The 19,220-nt window shown below is 34.0% G+C and overlaps 1 protein-coding gene across 5 annotated transcripts in view; it reads left to right on the plus strand.

The window, feature by feature from the left end:
• LOC123537020 (TNF receptor-associated factor 6-like) overlaps positions 1–19,220 on the plus strand; it is a 56,834-nt gene that overhangs the window by 6,659 nt on the left and 30,955 nt on the right. The window contains exon 1 of one of the 5 annotated variants that reach the window (XM_045320557.2): positions 11,112–11,265. The exons of 2 other annotated variants lie outside the window; for them this stretch is intronic. The gene's annotated coding sequence lies outside the window, so the exon portion shown is untranslated. Of the gene's footprint in view, positions 1–11,111; positions 11,423–18,380; positions 18,465–19,220 lie in introns of those variants that run through there. 2 more of the 5 variants (XM_045320558.2, XM_045320559.2) reach the window with 2 other exon arrangements.

Genomic DNA, 19,220 nt, shown 5'->3' on the forward strand with positions numbered 1-19,220 from the left:
CAAGAATTTCAGGTTGACTTATGTGTTTGCATTCACTAAACTTAAAAATAACACGGTGGATTAACTTTAAATGTTAAACATTGTTCCTCATCATCATTTTATATTACAATGATTATTGCCTTGACTCTTGAATCAATATTTTCATGAATCCACTCCCCCCCCCCCCCCCCCCCCCCCCCACTTTACTGATGATTGAAAAGTTTTTATTCTCTTATTCATTACCTTTCAGACATTCTTGGTAAATTCTTTGAAGGCTATAACATTTCTGACATTTTTTGTAAATTATATTTAGGCTATGACTTTAATAACATTTCTGATAAATAATATAACTTTTTATAACATTCCTGGTAAATTACATTTAGGCCTGGGAGATTTTAGTTCTGCATGCTTTGTTGGCAAAAATGTTGTTTTCAAGGGCAGATAACTCTTTCTATACTGGTGACCTGTGACATTTACTGCATATCTTTGTTTCTTTTAATAGATGATTGTCCTTCAATATCCAAAGTTTGAAGAATTCTGTTACTGGGAAAAATTTTACCCATCTCATATACAGAGACTCTAGGGTATGCCTTGAAGAAGTTCATGAATAATAATACTTCTAATTTTGCACAAAATAACTGTAGATCTATGAAAGTAAATGCATAAGTAATAAACTGATTATTAGCTTTTGCATTAAGAAATATTGAAATTCAATTTTTTTTCATGAATAAATTGAGTACTAAAGTAGTGCGATTTCTCGAAAGTGTTTCTGAAAGCAAATCTACTTTTATACTCTGAAATCATTGATTTTATTAGGGGGACTATTCTTTTGTGGATTTAGTGTGGGCTGATCGTGATCTACACTGGTTGCAAAGGCAGAATCAATCGTGTCCAGCATGATAAGGGCACTGTCATGTAAAGTTTCATCAAAGTCTGTGCTAATATAACAGTGATGGAACAGAAAGAAAAGTCTAAAGTTTATGACTTAAAATTTGTGTCAGTCCACAGGATCAAATAGAATTCTCATTCATTTTATCATTCAAAAGTTGAAGTCTATGAATTCGTATACCTTAGAAATAGCTGTTCTGGCAAAGACTTGAAATGTCATACCCGCAAAATAAATTGATCTCGCAGTAATCTATAAACTCATAATTTAATCAAATGGTTCTGTTCAGTTGCGTGTGTTTGTACTTTTAATTACATTGCACTTTGACCGGGAATGAGGAAGTTACTATCTAACTGATTTGCTCTATAAGAAGGTTTATCATTGATTTGTAAGATATATAATATTTAAATGAGTAACTTCCTATCCAACTTAACCAATCAACCCCTGAAAAACAGCTGATTGGGCAATATTATTATATTTTACGATACAGCCTGGTGGGAATGTACTTGAATGGACTTTGAAACTTTTAAGGTCGTAAAGTAGCTTCATAAAATTTATGTACTTGCAGATCTGTCAGAAAAATTTCCTGAAGGAGGCCATTCCTTCATTGGCCAGACCAAAATGTAAATAAATACTAGTAGAGGGTCCTCCATTTGCTGAGTGGTATAAGTGGCTGACTTTGAAGCACTTATCCCTCACTTCTGTGGGTTTAAGCCCTGCACTTGCTGTCACATGGGGAATACTGCTGGCCCTACCAAGGGGACTTCTCTTGCCCAAAGGTGCACCTGGGGGTCTTATTCAGCCATTTAAGCTGGCAAAATCACCATACGACCTCAGGCTAGTATTCATCAATGTATGAAGTGCAATGGCTCTATGGCTGCATTTAGGCTGCTCTGTGCTTCTGGGAAGTCTACCTTTACCTTTTATCTTTTAAGCTCATCTAATTTTTTTGAAAAAAAATTGATTAGTTATTGTCATCTCTTGATCGGCGTCGGCATTGGCGTTGCCTGGTAAAGTTTTATGTTTAGGTCAGCTTTTCTCCTAAACTATCAAAGATATTGCTTTGAAACTTGCAACCCCTATTCACCATTAATAGCTGACCCTGTACATCAAGAAACATAACTCTATCCTGCTTTTTGCAAGAGTGATGGCCCCTTTTGGACTTACCAGTAGAAAATATCAGATTTATTGGTTAAGTTTTATGTTTAGGCTTTTCTCATAAACCAACAAAGCTATTGCTTTACAGTTGTTTACCATCATAAGCTGACTCTGTACAGCAAGAAACATAACTCCATCCCGCTTTTTGCAAGAATTATGGCCCTTTTTGGACTTAGAAAATCATAGGTAGGACAATATTTCTGTTATACAGACAAAAAAAATCAGATGAGCGTCTGCACCCACAAGGTGGTGTTCTTGTTTAGAATTTATCCTTATCATGCTGGACGCAATTGATTCTGCCTTTGCAACCAGTGTAGATAATGATCAGCCTGCACATCCATGCAGTCTGATCATGATCTGCACTGTTTGCTGTTCAGTGAGTGTCTTTTTTGTAAGCACCCCTTTTAGCAGTTAGTGGTACTGTCCAAATTGGAAGACGGACAAGTTCATTATAGAAATTTAGCATGGCAAGGGTTAAGAACTGTGAGTAATGCCATAACTTTGTTTATAGCAAATCTATATGAATGAAATTTGGCCGAACTGTTTGCAGATATAGAATACACTTTCATGCAAAATTTTAGTACAATCTGTGCTAATTTAACCCTTATTCTACTAGATTTCTATAATGAACTTGTCCATCTTTCAATTTTAACAGTACCATTAACTGTTAAAAGTTGTGCTAAACCAAAAAGATACTGACTGAATGGCGAACAGTGCAGATCTTGATCAGACTGCATGGATGTGCGGGCTGATTGTGATCTACACTAGTTGCAAAGGCAGAATCAATCGTGCCCAGCATGATAAGGGCACTGTCATGTAAAGTTTCATCAAAGTCTGTGCTAATATAACAATGATAGAACAAAAAGAAAAGTCTAAAGTTTATGACTTAAAATTTTGACAAATATGGGCCCTAGACTGTGTGGTGTGACTTAAAAACATACTAAAAACAACTGAAAAAATATGCCTCAATTAAATGTGCTTTGTATTTTATATATTTTTTTTATTTTATGCAAATTGAATAAAATCTGGATAATAGACTTACGATCTGTTTTAAAACTTCCTGATCTGAGCTTTGAGATCTGATTGCAGGACCGTAAATTTATACATGACTGTGTAATTGTAATTTAAAAGGAGTTATTTTACAAAGGACATTTTTTTCCCAGATTTTATATTCCTGTTTTAGAATTTAAGAACATGTTGGTTAACAAGTGTTACTGATGGAGTTTCTACAGATTGGCTATGTATAAATTTAATTATTATTAACTTAGTCTGTAGATAAAAATCATTTGTTTAAATCATACTTTTATTGCAGAATTTGATATTGATTTAAAATGTGAATGTTACAAATTGCTATTTTATATGTATCAGTACTTTTATGCTATTTTGTAATCTAAGTTGTAGCAGGTATGCAACACCAAGTAAACTATTTGCTGTAAAATTATTTCATTTCCTGGACAGATTTTTTTGGGGTTACATTTTAAACAGAGTCTGTAGATTATCATCCACATTTAAGAAATATTGCATAGCAGAACCATGTTTAAATATATTTAAACATGAAAAAGAGGTTATGCGCTTGCAGAATAATCTCAGGTGGGCAGCGTCAAATAATATGTGACATGATATCAATAATTATTGCTGTGCTTTAATGAACATAAATAAATATAATTTTGCAGATTAGAATTTTCATTTAAAAGGGGAGTGAGGTAGGTAAGGGGTCGTTTATTTTCTGTTTCTAATTAATGTATGTAAAGAAAGCACAATTAGCTTAGATAACAAAATATTATATGCAACAGAGTTAAATTCAGTTAAATCAACTGATGATAAAACATGTACCCTTGTTTTGTAAATTTATAATGTCATTGCTTCAGATAGTGTGATTATAATTTAATATTTTTCACTGTTACGAAACTACACTTGAACGCGAATTATAAATAATCAGAAATTCTTTCCTCGATATATATTCAGTACATATATATTTGTTCTGACTATAGACCGGACAACCAGACAGTGTCAGCAGTATTATTACAAATGCAAAATAACCACAAAATTACAATTTTAAACAGATCTGAACGTTTTTCATCACCTCATAATACATTTAATTGCTAAATTTGATTTCAAAGTGTATCTCATACACTCCATGACGGTGACTTAGACTTATCGAGGCCACAGTTTTCGCACTGAATAACAGCAGTAACTGAGCACCAAGCATGTTCAGATTCCATAATTAAACAATCTTTGGACGCACGTTGCCAGCATATTCAAAATCAACCGGCAAAGCAACACGTGTATCTCATTCTCTATTTGTGACGCGGTTCAATGCATCTTCAAGCCCTAGCTATTAAACGTTATAAACAGCAGTAACAAGGATTATGTTAATTAGCAGTTAAACTGTTATTATTGTTGTGACATCCAAAGAGTATAGTAGTAAATACTGATGTAACTGCTAAATTTTCCAGCAATAATAGCTGAACATTTGATCCATGGAAAACATGGAGGGACTATATAAAGACGTGTCTGTGAACAGCTGTTCTGTGGAAAATATAGTTCTGTCAGTAAACATTGGTCCAGTGCACAACATGAAGGGCAAAGCCTTGTCTGTGAACATCGGAACTACTGAAACATGGAGGAAAAATAAAGCCCTGCCTGTGAACATCGGTTTGATAGACAACAAATAGGGATAGTAAAGTCCTATCCGGTGAACATTGATTACATGGACAACGTGAAGGGACAATTAGACCCTGTCTATAATCATCGGTTCCATGCATAAAATTGAGGGACAATAAGCTACTAATACCGCATCGCAAGTTGTCAGTGGTTATTCTGATTTTGTAAAAAGTATATAAACTAAGCTATGGAATAGAAGCATGTCCCGTTTGTCCTTTCATTTCATATATTTAGTTTTCATATAATGCAATTATTACTACGGTGTGATCTGTGTCTGAAAATGATAGTGGTGTAATTGTGCACTCGTAGTAATTCGTCGTCTTCGTCTTTCTAACATGTATGAAATGTACGAGGGTTGGAAATAACATCATAATAAGGTACAAATGGTACAATCATCTTATGATATATTGTTTGTACTTCTGTGATTAGTTGAAGTTACGTGATTGTACTAATAAACGAAGAAAAGAAATTTGTAGATCTATGTGCATGACGTTGTCAAGGCCTTATATACTGAATCGTGTCATGACCTATTTAAAACTACTCGCCCACAGTTTGTGTGAATTATTTCAACATGTTCATTTCCACCAAGTTTGGCATAAAATGTATATATGACACTGAAAGATGATAAAGTGGGTGACAACAAAACTTAGATGTTGGTAAAAATACAAAAAGAATGTAATTTTTCTGCATTATTTCAAAAGCGTTGTACAACGGTGTACTACCTTCTGCACAATATATTTTTTTTATAAAAATATCTTGCAAAAATATTGTGTCAATAAGTTTGTTCCACTTGCCACTTTCAGAGTACCCACTTTTTATAGATTCATATGGATTTTAAAGAGATTTTGTATTTCGCCTAAAATGTGTGGCTTAGTCCTTTCATTTAATATATGAGACACATCATGAGAAAAACAACATAGTGCGTTTGCGACCAGCATGGTATATGGATCCAGGATCCATGCTGTTCGCTAATGGTTTCACTAATTGCAATAGGATTTGAAAGCGAACAGCATGGATCCTGACCAAACTGCGCGGATGCGCAGGCTGGTCTTGATCCATGCTGGTCGAAAGCCAATATGTTGGTTTTCTCATGGCGCGGCTCATATAGTTTTCATATTATGTAATTACAGATTTTATCAGTTCCTCTCCTGCATCGTTCAAATGCTTGTGCATTGAACCACTGAGGCCTCCGAATGTTTACTATAATTTATTTAGGTTTCCAGTGGTTTATCGAAATATATAACGGTAGTTAATATTTGAAATATTCACTGCTTCAAATCCTGTGATTATCATTTCATAATTTTCGCTGTTACGGAACTTTATACATGTACGCGAATTATAAACAATATTTCCGCGATATACATACAGTACATATATAGAGGATATTTGAATTTATTAAACGAGTTGAATAGAATGATAAAATGCGAGGCTCTGCCGAAAATGCGAGGATCTGCCGAGCATTTTATCAATTTTATTCAACTCGTTTAATAACTTCAATATGGAAAGTGGCAAATGTAATATTCTTTTTATCACATGTTAGCCTTTCCTGTCGAAACATCGAAAATTCTACTTTCTTTTACTTTATATAAACTAAAGTCAATTTACCAACCCCTCCTATACTATAAACGACGTCAAACATGTGGTATATAATAGTTCTGACTGTAGACCGGAAAACCAGACAGCGACAGCAGTATTACGACAAATGCAAAATAATCACAAATTTTAAATTTTAAACAGATCTGAACGTTTGTCATCATAATACATTTAATTGTTAAATCTGATTTCAAAGTGTATCTCATACACTCCCTGACGGTGAAAGTTTCGATGCTGACACAGCAATAATTGAACTTAATACATACCTAAAATTATTTTTCATTGAGTTTCAATGGACCGCGATCGTGCAATATTTTTCCATATTGACGTTGAACGCTTTCATATCGGACGTTGAATGTTTTCTTAATGTTGTAATGGAAAGAATCGCGTGACGTCCATGGCGTCCACGCGCACGTTGCAACAACAAGTTGACGTCATTTTCGCGGAAAAATTAATGCGCGTCAGTTTGATTGTCTGTCACATTTTCGGAGAAATTCTTATTGTATTTTTCCTGTCTTTCGTTAAAGAACGATGATTTTGACACATATCAATTATTTGATAGTGGGTATGTAATAAAAAAGGTTATCATCTTTGTATGTGGATATACATGTATGCACTCGTTCCTTCGCGGATAATATTGCGCTCCTAAACTCGCGCAATATTACCGCTGCAGAACTCGTGCATATATCCACACACAAAGTTAATAACCTATAAGTATATTGCCAGCATATTCAAAACCATGCAATAAATGTATGCATTTTTTAACAAGGGCCTCTATTTGTTGACGGGGTCCGCAATGCACCTTCAAGCCCTATTAAATATTGTAAACAACAGCAGTAAAAAGGATTATGTTAGTACTGTTGTTATTATTCACGGGTGTTAGTTATAGCAGTATTAGCAGTATACTGTTGTAATTGCTGTGACTTCCAACGAGCATAGCAGTAATACTGATGTAACTGCTAAAATTTCCAGCAGTAACAGCAGTAATTCTGTTCTTAAGCAGTAAAAATGTTGCTTGTACTATAACTTTCCAAAGAAGCAACATTGATATTTCTGTCTTCCAGCAACTGATTAGAAAGTCTGTTGAGATAAAATAATCAGTAATGATATTAATTTCTTTCTTCATACTGACACTGATATTTTCTCAGAAAACCATTTTCTCTCTAGGCTCATCTCAACAGTATTTCTCCGATAGAGACGGAGGCAAGAAATGTTATAAATTTTGTCAAAAAGTGGTATCAGAGAGGATTGTTTTATGGCCAGGTGCTTTATATTTAATGACTCTAACGCTTGATGCCAGTCTAGCAACTGATCTATTGCTAACTTCACGATGGTAGTGTAGGCGTCAGCTGCCTTGTCTGCTGGGACTAAGTCATATCTACAGGGAATTTCTGGGATCTTAGGTTTAGGGAGAAGTAGGTATTTATTGCAACGGCTTTATCGAATTTTATAGGAGAGTTGTCTAAAATATTGCGATTCATAAGCTGTTAAGACAGTGTTCTGACGAACACAGACAACTGGGTTCAACTGTCTCTGCCAATTGTAAGCCAATATCTTTCAGCATTTTAAAGTTGGAGATCATAGGTAATGTTTTGTTGTAATTTCAGCATCTTTAAAATATACCTATCTACGTTCAATATATATGTGGTGGTGAAGGGTTCGTTTGATTTCGGCACACTCTGGAAATGAACCAATAGCCATGCAGGTCTTAAAATATCCCGTGCCATTAAAATATATCAAGGTTCACGACCTTAAGCTATCCCATCCACAAATAAGCAAGTTCTATATAACAGTGCCATTAAAATATATCTAGGTTCACTACTTTAAGGTATCCAGTCCACTATATTTGATCAGCATTCATAAAATGCACACATTAGAACTTCTGAATAATGGTGCATTCTCCTTTATATTTTTATTACAATATTTTTATATAATGAAGTAGATAAAGACCAAACACGCTGACAGTTTCAAAATTTACTATAGTTTCAACGTTTCAGCTACATGCCTTCTTCAAGGAATAATAACAATAATATATTTATATCAAATAAATGCATATTTGTATGTCTGTTATTTAAAGAAGACATAAATTTTGAAGTTTCTGACGTGACGCCAATGGTACACCGAGGGAAGAAATGAAGAAAAAAATCCCTAAACATACGACATTTTATTAATGCAAAGGCGTATAAATTTCAGGTGTTTGTTTTTAGCACTGTATATTACACGGCTACTAAACCCTAGCGCCATCACCAAAAAATAGTGATAAGGAAAGGTGATGGTGCAGCTGTCGCCGGTTTTAAAATGTAAACAGGTGAGAAAAAAATTGCATTTTATTCTATATTTTCATTTATGGAACTTATTTACTCTAGGTTGACTGTTACTTTGTTGTTTAAATATTACGTATATTTTGTTGTCAAGAGCTTTGCTCCTGATTCGCATATTTGTACTTTTTGACCTCTGTATGAATTCCAACTACATTTCGATGCGTAAACACACTATTAGAACATGCGAATACTCTAACTTTGTATGATGAATACAAATACAAACAACAGAAGCAGTGAAATCTCCCCTAGAATCAATATACAAGTATTTTTCAAAAGTGGTAGCGCTATTGCATCAGTGATGTCGCTATTTAGTTGTGGTGGCGCTGTGGCGACGGACGGTTAGCGTTAGAATATCTGACTAGAAATAAATAGTATTATTCCCAAGAAATCTGGTATACTTCCATGGATTGTCATTTACCTTTTTATTCTGATGTCGTAAAAGCTATTATAAAATTAAGAGAAGCATGCGTGTGAACAATTAGTAAACGATTACTTTTTAATCACACTATAAAACTTTTATATACTCAAGTATCAATATGACAAGTTAAAGCATAGCAAAAGTTCCTTCTAGGGCACATCTATATAAATATATAATGATCATCTTGTAAAATTTTGGTTGCAATGTCTGTTTAAAATAGTGGTCATCAGTGTGCGGAACCCCAGGATCGGACTCAAGGACAAGACCATTCTACCTTATTGACATTATCCTCCCGTTTAATAATCAGGGAGTTAGTGGTGCAGTGATTAGCCGTTTGGACTACAACGCCAGCGATCCACGTTCGAATACCGGACGCGGATCGATTCCCGGTTGCGGCTGATATCCCGACTAGAGTTCAGTACGGCTGTGACTAAAAACAGATTTCAAAAATTGATGCGCCTGTGATAGATCACAGACTCCGGTATATACCAGATTCACTAAATTTGAACGAAAAATATCTGTATATATTTTGTAACTATGGTGATACTAACCCTAACCTTTAGTCAGTATGTTATAATGCATATTTTACGCTAAATGCATGCGGACATTAAAAAAAATGCGTAATTTTGCCGTACGCTCCAATTGTTAATCATTCCGGGCATGCGCAAAACGGCTGCACCAGATCTGTAATGAGAAACATCGGTTCAGTGCTGGGTGATTTACTTTAATTTGGTACTGTTTCCAACAGTATCGGTCTAGACTGGATGCTGGGGAGGTAAATGAAACCTGCCGTGAGCTCGGCTGGAAATAAGTTGTTCCATCCATGCCAGGTGGGGAATTTCGTCGAAAAGAAACTTACTTATTTTAAGCGCCACTGTGGGCGTTACATTTTGCACCAGGAGTGCGTTTATTTCTTTACCAAAAACTAAAATTTTGAAAAAGAACTATGTTGTTTTATACTGCCTAAAATGTCAAGTAAGCATTTACGCTAACACAAATTGTTAAATCTAACAACAAAGTAAATACGTTACCACTTTCAATACGAATACACTGATTACAATGTATAAAAATTTGACACGGTCAATCCATTCTCACATGTTGCGTGAATTTGTTGCGCATAATTAGCGGGTCGCAATGGGGTTTGTTTTCACATATTGACCATGCATGCATTCGAAGGTAACGATAATATTTATTTTGTTGATTACATGTAAATTTCCATATATATGTCCATCTGTTTGCACATATGTTATGCTCTTCAAGAATGATGGGGTAAATAAAAGAATCGATCAATCATTCTATGTTATCCGCGGAGCGCGTTCAGTCAGTGAGTCGCCTCAATTAGGAAATACTAAGTCTAACGTCAGAGGTTAAAATTATTTCTAAGGTAACGGAGTTTGACTGGCCAGCTTGTAATGTCAACAGCTTCCGAGGTCAGTTGCTCAGTCAAGTGTGACTTACCGGTCCTAAGTGACAATAATTTCTGCATACACTGTTTGAGAGTTTCCAGCGAAAAGGGGAAAGTAGCCCTCTCCTTACAAAGCCGAAATAAACAATATTATATTATAGAATTTGATGATAAAATAGTTATTTATAAGCATAACATATACCTTTATATAGGTGCGATTTTCAGAGTCAGGTTGGCTCTGTTAAATTATTTTTATCTCACGCTTTTTCTGTTTGTTTCTTCATAATATAAAAAGTGGATTTACTGAAATTGTATTTGTTAACAGTAAATCTTTAAATGCAGTCATTCTCTGCTTCAGCTGATCTGTCAACAAATAGCATTAACTCTTACAATAGAAAAGAAATCTCCCAAAGTCCGACTCCATCACTCTTCGCAAGGCTTTGATTAATTCAAATGTGCACAGGTGAGCGGTAAAGGACACTTTGACTCTCTCGTGATAATTTATAAGTTGTGGTGAAATTCGGTAAGACTGGATTTGATTCTGTGCAAGTTCCGTACAAGCCGTATTCACTTGGGACAAAAACGTAGTTTTTTTTATTGCGATGGCACTTGCGTTTTAGCAGAGGAGTGTGCATTTGATGCGATTGGATAAAAATAATTTGGGTATTCCCCGTAATGCTGGTTCCCTTTCACGCATTCGTTGACTGAAACGAAAAGCCGGGTGCATTGCAAGAATTTCTCTTCCTGTTTTGTAAATTGTTTACAATTTTAGCTTCCTTGAATAAATGATTGTACAAAAATTATAGATTTATGTTAAAATATAGTTTAAAATCCTGGAAATGTAAGTTTATTAAAAAATATTTATAGAAATTAGACATATAGCTTTGATATATCAGTTTGACATTAGATTTCGCGACGGACGTATTTTTTAACATTTGGATAGTTGACAGGATATAATTGACAGATGCAGTCAGCCTTCGTTCGAAGACCATAACTGAGTATGTTGAACCTATTAATCACTTTTTGGCTCCTTTCCAGACATCAAAATGGATAAAGTAGCAGATTAAAATGTAGTTTGTACTGGACACATTTGATATTAGCTATGTTTATATGCTGTTAAAGGTCTCTGAGCTGAGACAAACCCCGTATTGAAACCTAACCAGAAATATGAAAATGCCATTAGACTTGCCTTTTACTTTAAAAATGTTTTTCTGTATAACGATATGTACAACGCAGGAACACTTATGGTACAAGGTGTCGGATTTTTAATCCATTTTTCTTTGACTGTGACTCAATGCAGACTTGGAGCACCGGTATAAATTACAGACTCCAGTATATACCGGATTAACTAAATTTGAACGAAAATATCATAAATGTATAATTATATTTTGTAACCATCGTGATACTAACCCTAACCTTTACTAAAGGCTTTAGTCAGTATATTATGCATATTATACAGTAAATGCGTGCGGACATGCAAAAATATGCATATTTTTGCCGTGCGCTACAATTGATAATTATTTCCTGGCATGCGCAGAAGACCGCTCCAACTCTGCAATGAGTTACATCGTTTTTCTTTTGATCAGACAGGGAGGGTCTTTTCACCCCAAGACATCCCAAAACACCCAAAGACACCTAAAAAACAATAATTATCCTATTGTTTAGTATCAAAATATCAAAATAATAACATATTTTGAAGTAAATGGTGATAATTTTCATTTATTTTTAATCGTAGAAATGGAAACTGTAGAACATAATAATTCAAGGGGAACAATCCAAAAGCTTAAATGTAATAAAGCTTTAGGCATTATTACATTCCGATCCAGTTATTTCCCTTCTATTCAGAAGTTACTGTGTTTGTAAAAAATTTTAGTAAATTTGAGCAAAAATGAAATGTTTTTACCTGCTAGGACGTCAGGTATTCACAGACTGACCATATCCAAGGGAAACAACTCAATATGTAATTCACAATAGTGACATAGAGGATTAATGTTGGCTTTACCTCCCTTTACATTGATATCAGTTTCGTTTCAGCTGATGTTCTTACATGTATTTCCTTGAAAAAACCTATTCTAAAGGTATTTTAACTGTATTAACATGTCTTTTATATATATATATTTAATAAATGATACAAATAAATTAATATTCTAGGTGTCCAGGGGTGTCTTGGGGTGAAAAGACCATCCGGATCGGACATAATATAAACCATTTAACATAATCTGAAGATGAGTTATACACATGAGTTTCAAATGAGTACTGCTGTCAGCAATATTTTCCCCACCATTGCAGTTGTGACGTGATCAAGTTACTCTTTATTTTGAAAACAAAAAGGCTGTATAGAGTCGGTATTTATTAACCATTTTTGTGAATTTAAACCTTCTGTGGTATGTTTTTCATGAATTTGTTGAAAATGGTTATATTTATAATTCAATTAAATTCATAAATAAACAAAATGTTTATCTTGATAATTCAAAAGTAACCATGTGCTACAAACTTCATGGACATAATCAGTTTCTCATGAGAGTCAGTGCACAAACGTTGCAGTTCGACACTGGTAATTAAGGTAACCACATGGGATTCATTTTTTTTTTTGACATGCTGGGAACACAGCACTACCCTTTGAATTGGGAATTTTCGCGTTGTTCTCCACAAAAAAAGGACAGAACGAATAATTAATTTTGCAAGGGTTAAACTTCTTAAAATGGTCTTTATTTCATTTTAATACCACATTATAACACTATATGGATATCAGAAGTATTTAAAATTGGCTGTTTAGATGACTTTTGAGCACTTTTTGCTTTTTCACACTTTTTGGACGGGCATTTCATTGGGAATTTTCTTCAACTAATTGGGAAAAACACATACTTTTTTGTAATTGGGAACAGGCAAAAGAAATCCCTGGGATTGCTCCATAACTTAATGGATGTGACTATCATAAAATGAAAATAGCATCAGTTTAAGTTATCAGGTAGCCAGAACTAATTTGATATAATAATTATGAAACTCAACATTCACTATCTAAAAGATTTTGTTTAGTTAATCGCTCATGATATGATGATACACAAAATGAAGACATAATGTTTGATTTTGCAGTTTTGACTAGAGTTATTGCCCTTTGATGTTGTGTTTCAGTGTACAGGATATAGACATAACCTGTGAATTGTTGCTTACCTTACTCTTCATTCACTTTAAGGTAGTTTTGCATGTTTTACAAAAATTGTTCTTTAATGTTGAATTTTATTATTCCATGATTTTTCAAAGAATCTTTTTTTTCCCCAAGAAAGTGGTGCTAATAAAAAGATAGGGTCATTTGCATGTTGTGTTTGTACTATATACAGAGGTTATGCTGTATTCTTGAAACAGCCGGAAACATTAACAGAAGTTATGCTGTATTTGTGAAACATAGGCAAGGTACAGTTAAAAGGGGTTCCACTGTATACATTAATCATTGGGTACTATTAACAGAGGTTCTGCTGTATTTAACACATACCAGGTACTATAAACAGAGGTTATGCTGTATTCTTAAAACATAGAAGGTTTTGCTGTATTCATGAAACAGCAGGAACCATTAACAGAGGTTATGCTGTATTTGTGAAACATAGGAGGTTATGCTGTACTCATGAAACAGCAGGAACCATTAACAGAGGTTATGCTGTATTTGTGAAACGTAGGAGGTTATGCTGTATTTCTGAAACAGCAGCAACCATTAACAGAGGTTATGCTCTATTCATGAACCAGCAGGAACCATTAACATAGGTTATGCTGTATTTGTGAAACGAAGAAGGTTATGTTGTATTCATGAATCAGCAGGAACCATTAACAGAGGTTATGCTTTATTTGTGAAACGTAGAAGGTTATGCTGTATTCATGAAACAGCAGGAACTATTAACAGAGGTTATGCTGTATTTGTGAAACATAGGAGGTTATGCTGTATTTGTGAAAAGTAGAGGGTTATGCTGCATTCATGAAACAGCAAGAACCATTACCAGAGGTTATGCTGTATTCATGAAACAGCAGGAATAATTGACAGAGGTTATGCTGTATTTGTGAAACGTAGAAGGTTATGCTGTATTCATGAAACAGCAGGAATAATTGACAGAGGTTATGCTGTATTTGTGAAACGTAGAAAGTTATGCTGTATTCATGAAACAGCAGGAATCATTGACAGAGGTTATGCTGTATTTGTGAAACGTAGAAGGTTATGCTGTATTCATGAAACAGCAGGAATCATTGACAGAGGTTATGCTGTATTTGTGAAACATAGGAGATTATGCTGTATTCATGAAACAGCAGGAATAATTGACAGAGGTTATGCTGTATTTGTGAAACGTAGAAAGTTATGCTGTATTCATGAAACAGCAGGAATCATTGACAGAGGTTTTGCTGTATTTGTGAAACATAGGAGATTATGCTGTATTCATGAAACAGCAGGAATCATTGACAGAGGTTATGCTGTATTTGTGAAACGTAGAAGGTTATGCTCAGCTGTATTCATGAAACAGCAGGAACCATTAACAGAGGTTATGCTGTATATGTGAAATGTATGAGGTTATGCTGTATTCATGAACCAGCAGGAACCATTACCAGAGAGTATGCTGTATTCATGAACCAGCAGGAACCATTACCAGAGGTAATTCTGTATTTGTAAAACAGCAGGAACCATTAACAGAGGTTATGCTGTTTTTGTGAAATGTAGAAGGTTATGCTGTATTCATGAAAATGCAGGGACTGTTAACAGAAGTTATGCTGTATTTGTGAAACTAGGAGGTTAACCTGTATTCATGAAACATAGGATACTGCTTCTTTGGTTGTGCATTCTGTATATGTTAACACAGGTTTTATTCTATTCAAGGATCTGTTTGCATCGATTGGTCAGTTATGGAACTCTGTATTACAAAAAATTACTCATTTTAGTATCAGGTTTAAAAATGTATGTGAAATCTTATATTACAGTATTAAATCTGGTAAGAAAATCTGTATTTTTTTCTGATATGATAGTCTAGCTGTATTCATTCCAGAATAATTTTTGGATGAAAAAACTCAGTTGGTCACAGATGAAGGGGACAGGAAAAAGTGTATGTTTTTTTTAGTTACAGATCAATGATTGTAGCTGAAATCAAAACTACCACACTGTCCCCACCCCATGCTCCCCACCCCCCCACAAAAAAAAAGAAAATAAAAATTAAAAAAAAAAGACAGAAAAAATCTGGGTTACATATTTTCTACTTTTTTACAGTCCATTTTTTTCCTTAAGTTACTTGAAAGAAAGTAATGCATTAGGATTGTTCAGTTGTAAAAAACTTCACAATTCAATATCCTAAGCCATAGGTTATGTAAGCAAACAAAGAATTGTATTCTTCATTTCCATGAGGAAATATTGAAAATATTGCATGATTGCTCTTGTTTATCTAGATTAAATTATTCCACTAAATGTTTCAAACTTATTGCTGTCAAAGATAGCTAACAAGGCAGTATTTTCACTTCCTGATTTGATAGGTTATTTATTTGCACAGGTAGTTTTATCTTAAAAGGGAGATAAGTTTTGTTTGACTTTAAAATGCTACCCAGGGCAGAATGCTGTTAAATCATGTTCTATTGTTCTATAAAACAAAGTCTGAAATATAAAATGCAATTTCACTGAGAAAAGCAATATAAAAGTTATGCAATGGCATTATTATACTTGTATCAATAAATTTTTGCCAAGAATTTCAGGTTGTCTTATGTGTTCGCATTCACTAAACTTAAAAATAACTCGGTGGATTAACTTTAAATGTTAGACGTTGTTCCTCATCATTTTACAAGATCATAATTATTATTGCCTTGACTCTTGAATCAATATTTTCATGAATCCACTCCCACTTTACTGATGATTGAAAAGTTTTTATTCTCTTATTCATTACCTTTCAGACATTCTTGGTAAATTCTTTAAAGGCTATAACATTTCTGACATTTTTTGTAAATTATATTTAGGCTATGACTTTAATAACATTTCTGATAAGTAATTTAACTTTTATAACATTCCTGGTAAATTACATTTAGGCCTGGGAGATTTTAGTTTTGCATGCTTTGCTGGCAAAAATGTCGTTTTCAAGGGCAGATAACTCTTTCAATACTGTTGACCTGTGACATTTACTGCATATCTTTGTTTCTTAGATGATTGTCCTTCAATATCCGAAGTTCGAAGAATTCTGTTATTGGGAAACATTTTGCCCATCTCATATACAGAGACTCTAGGGTACGCCTTGAAGAAGTTCATGAATAATAATACTTTTAATTTTGCACAAAATAACTGTAGATCTATGAAAGTAGATGCATTTGTAATAAACTGATTATTAGCTTTTGCATCAAGAAATATTGAAATTCACTAATTTTTTCACGAATAAATTGAGTACTAAAGTAGTGCGATTTCTCGAATGAAACACTTAAATTCTTAGTGTTTCTCAAAACAAATCTACTTTTATACTCTGAAATCATTGATTTTATTAGGGGGACTATTTTTTTGTGGATTTAGTGATTGTGTCAGTCCACAGGATCAAATAGAATTCTCATTCATTTTATCATTCAAAAGTTGAAGTCAATGAATTCATACACCTTAGAAATAGCTGTTCTGGCAAAGACTTGAAATGTCATACCCGCAAAATAAATTGATCTCGCAGTAATCTATAAACTCATAATTTAATCAAATGGTTCTGTTCAGTTGCGTGTGTTTGTACTTTTAATTACATTGCACTTTGACCGGGAATGAGGAAGTTACTATCTAACTGATTTGCTCTATAAGAAGGTTTATCATTGATTTGTAAGATATATAATATTTAAATGAGTAACTTCCTATCCAACTTAACCAATCAACCCCTGAAAAACAGCTGATTGGGCAATATTATTATATTTTACAATACAGCCTGGTGCGAATATACTTGAATGAACTTTGAAACTTTTAAGGTCGTAAAGTAGCTTCATAGTAGAGGGTCCTCCATTTGTTGAGTGGCATAATTGGTTGACTTTGAAGCATTTTGAAGCACTTATCCCTCACTTCTGTGGGTTTAAGCCCTGCACTTGTTGTCACATGGGGAATACTGCTGGCTCTACCAAGGTGACTTCTCTTGCCCAAAGGTGCACCTGGAGGTCTTATTCAGCCATTTAAGCTGGCAAAATCGCCATACGACCTAGGTTCGTATTCATCAATGTATGAAATGCAATGGCTCTATGGCTGCGTTAAGGCTGCTCTGTGCTTCTGGGAAGTCTACTTTTACCTTTTATCTTTTTTAGACTTTAAGAACTGTGAGTAATCAGTTTGCCATAACTTTGTTTATAGTTTTTCTGTATGAATGAAATTTTTCTGAACTGTTTGCAGATATAGAATACACTTTCATGCAATGTTTCAGTACAATCTGTGCTAACCCTTATCCTGCAAAATTTCTATAATGAACTTGTCCATCTTTCAATTTGAACAGTACCATTAACTGTTAAAAGGGGTGCTAAACCAAAAAGATACTGACTGAATGGCGAACAGTGCAGATCTTGATCAGACTGCATGGATGTGCAGGCTGATCATGATCTACACTGGTTGCAAAAGGCAGAATCAATCGTGTCCAGCATGATAAAGGCACTGTCATGTAAAGTTTCATCAAAGTCTGTGCTAATATAACAATGATGGAACAAAAAGAAAAGTCTAAAGTTTATGACTTAAAATTCTGACAAATATAGGCCCTAGACTGTGTGGTGTGAATTAAAAACATACTAAAAACAACTGAAAAAATATGCCTTAATTAAATGTGCTTTGTATTTTATATATATTTTTTTATTTTATGCAAATTGAATAAAAACGGGATAATAGACTTACGATCTGTTTTAAAACTTCCTGATCTGAGCTTGGAGATCTGATTGCCTGACTGTAAATTTATACATGACTGTGTAATTGTAATTTAAAAGGAGTTATTTTACAAAGGACATTTTTTTTTCCAGATTTTATATTCCTGTTTTAAAATTTAAGAACATGTTGGTTAACAAGTGTTACTGATGGAGTTTCTACAGATTGGCTATGTATAAATTTTATTATTATAAACTTAGTCTGTAGATAAAAAAATCTTTTGTTTAAATCATACTTGTATTGCAGAATTTGATATTGATTTAAAATGTGAATGTTACAAATTGCTATTTTATATGTATCAGTAATTTTATGCCATTTCGTAATCAAAGTTATATCAGGTATGCAACAGCAAATAAACTATTTGCTGTAAAATTATTTCATTTCCCGGACAGATTTTATTGGGGTTACATTTAAAACATAGTCAGTACAGAATTATTGCTAGATTATCATCCACATTTAAGAAATATTGCATAGCAGAACCGTGTTTAAATATATTTAAACATGAAAAAGAGGTTATGCGCTTGCAGAATAATCTCAGGTGGGCAGCGTCAAATAATATGTGACATGATATCAATATTGCTGTGCTTTAATGAACATAAATAAATATAATTTTGCAGATTAGAATTTTTTTCATTTAAAAGGGGAGTGAGGTAGGTAAGGGGAAGTTTATTTTCTGTTTCTGATTAATGTATGTAAAGAAAGCACAATTAGCTTAGATAGCAAAATATTATATGCAACAGAGTTAACATCAATTAAATCAACTGATGATAAAACATGTACACTTGCTTTGTAAATTTATATGAGCCGTGCCATGGGAAAACCAACATAGTGGCTTTGCGACCAGCATGGATCCAGACTAGCCTGCGCATCCGCCCAGTCTGGTCAGGATCCATGCTGTTTGCTAACAGTTTCTCTAATTGCAATAGGCT

This window comes from Mercenaria mercenaria, chromosome 17 (genome assembly GCF_021730395.1).
Source record: "Mercenaria mercenaria strain notata chromosome 17, MADL_Memer_1, whole genome shotgun sequence".
NCBI classification, from domain to species: Eukaryota; Metazoa; Mollusca; class Bivalvia; order Venerida; family Veneridae; genus Mercenaria; species Mercenaria mercenaria.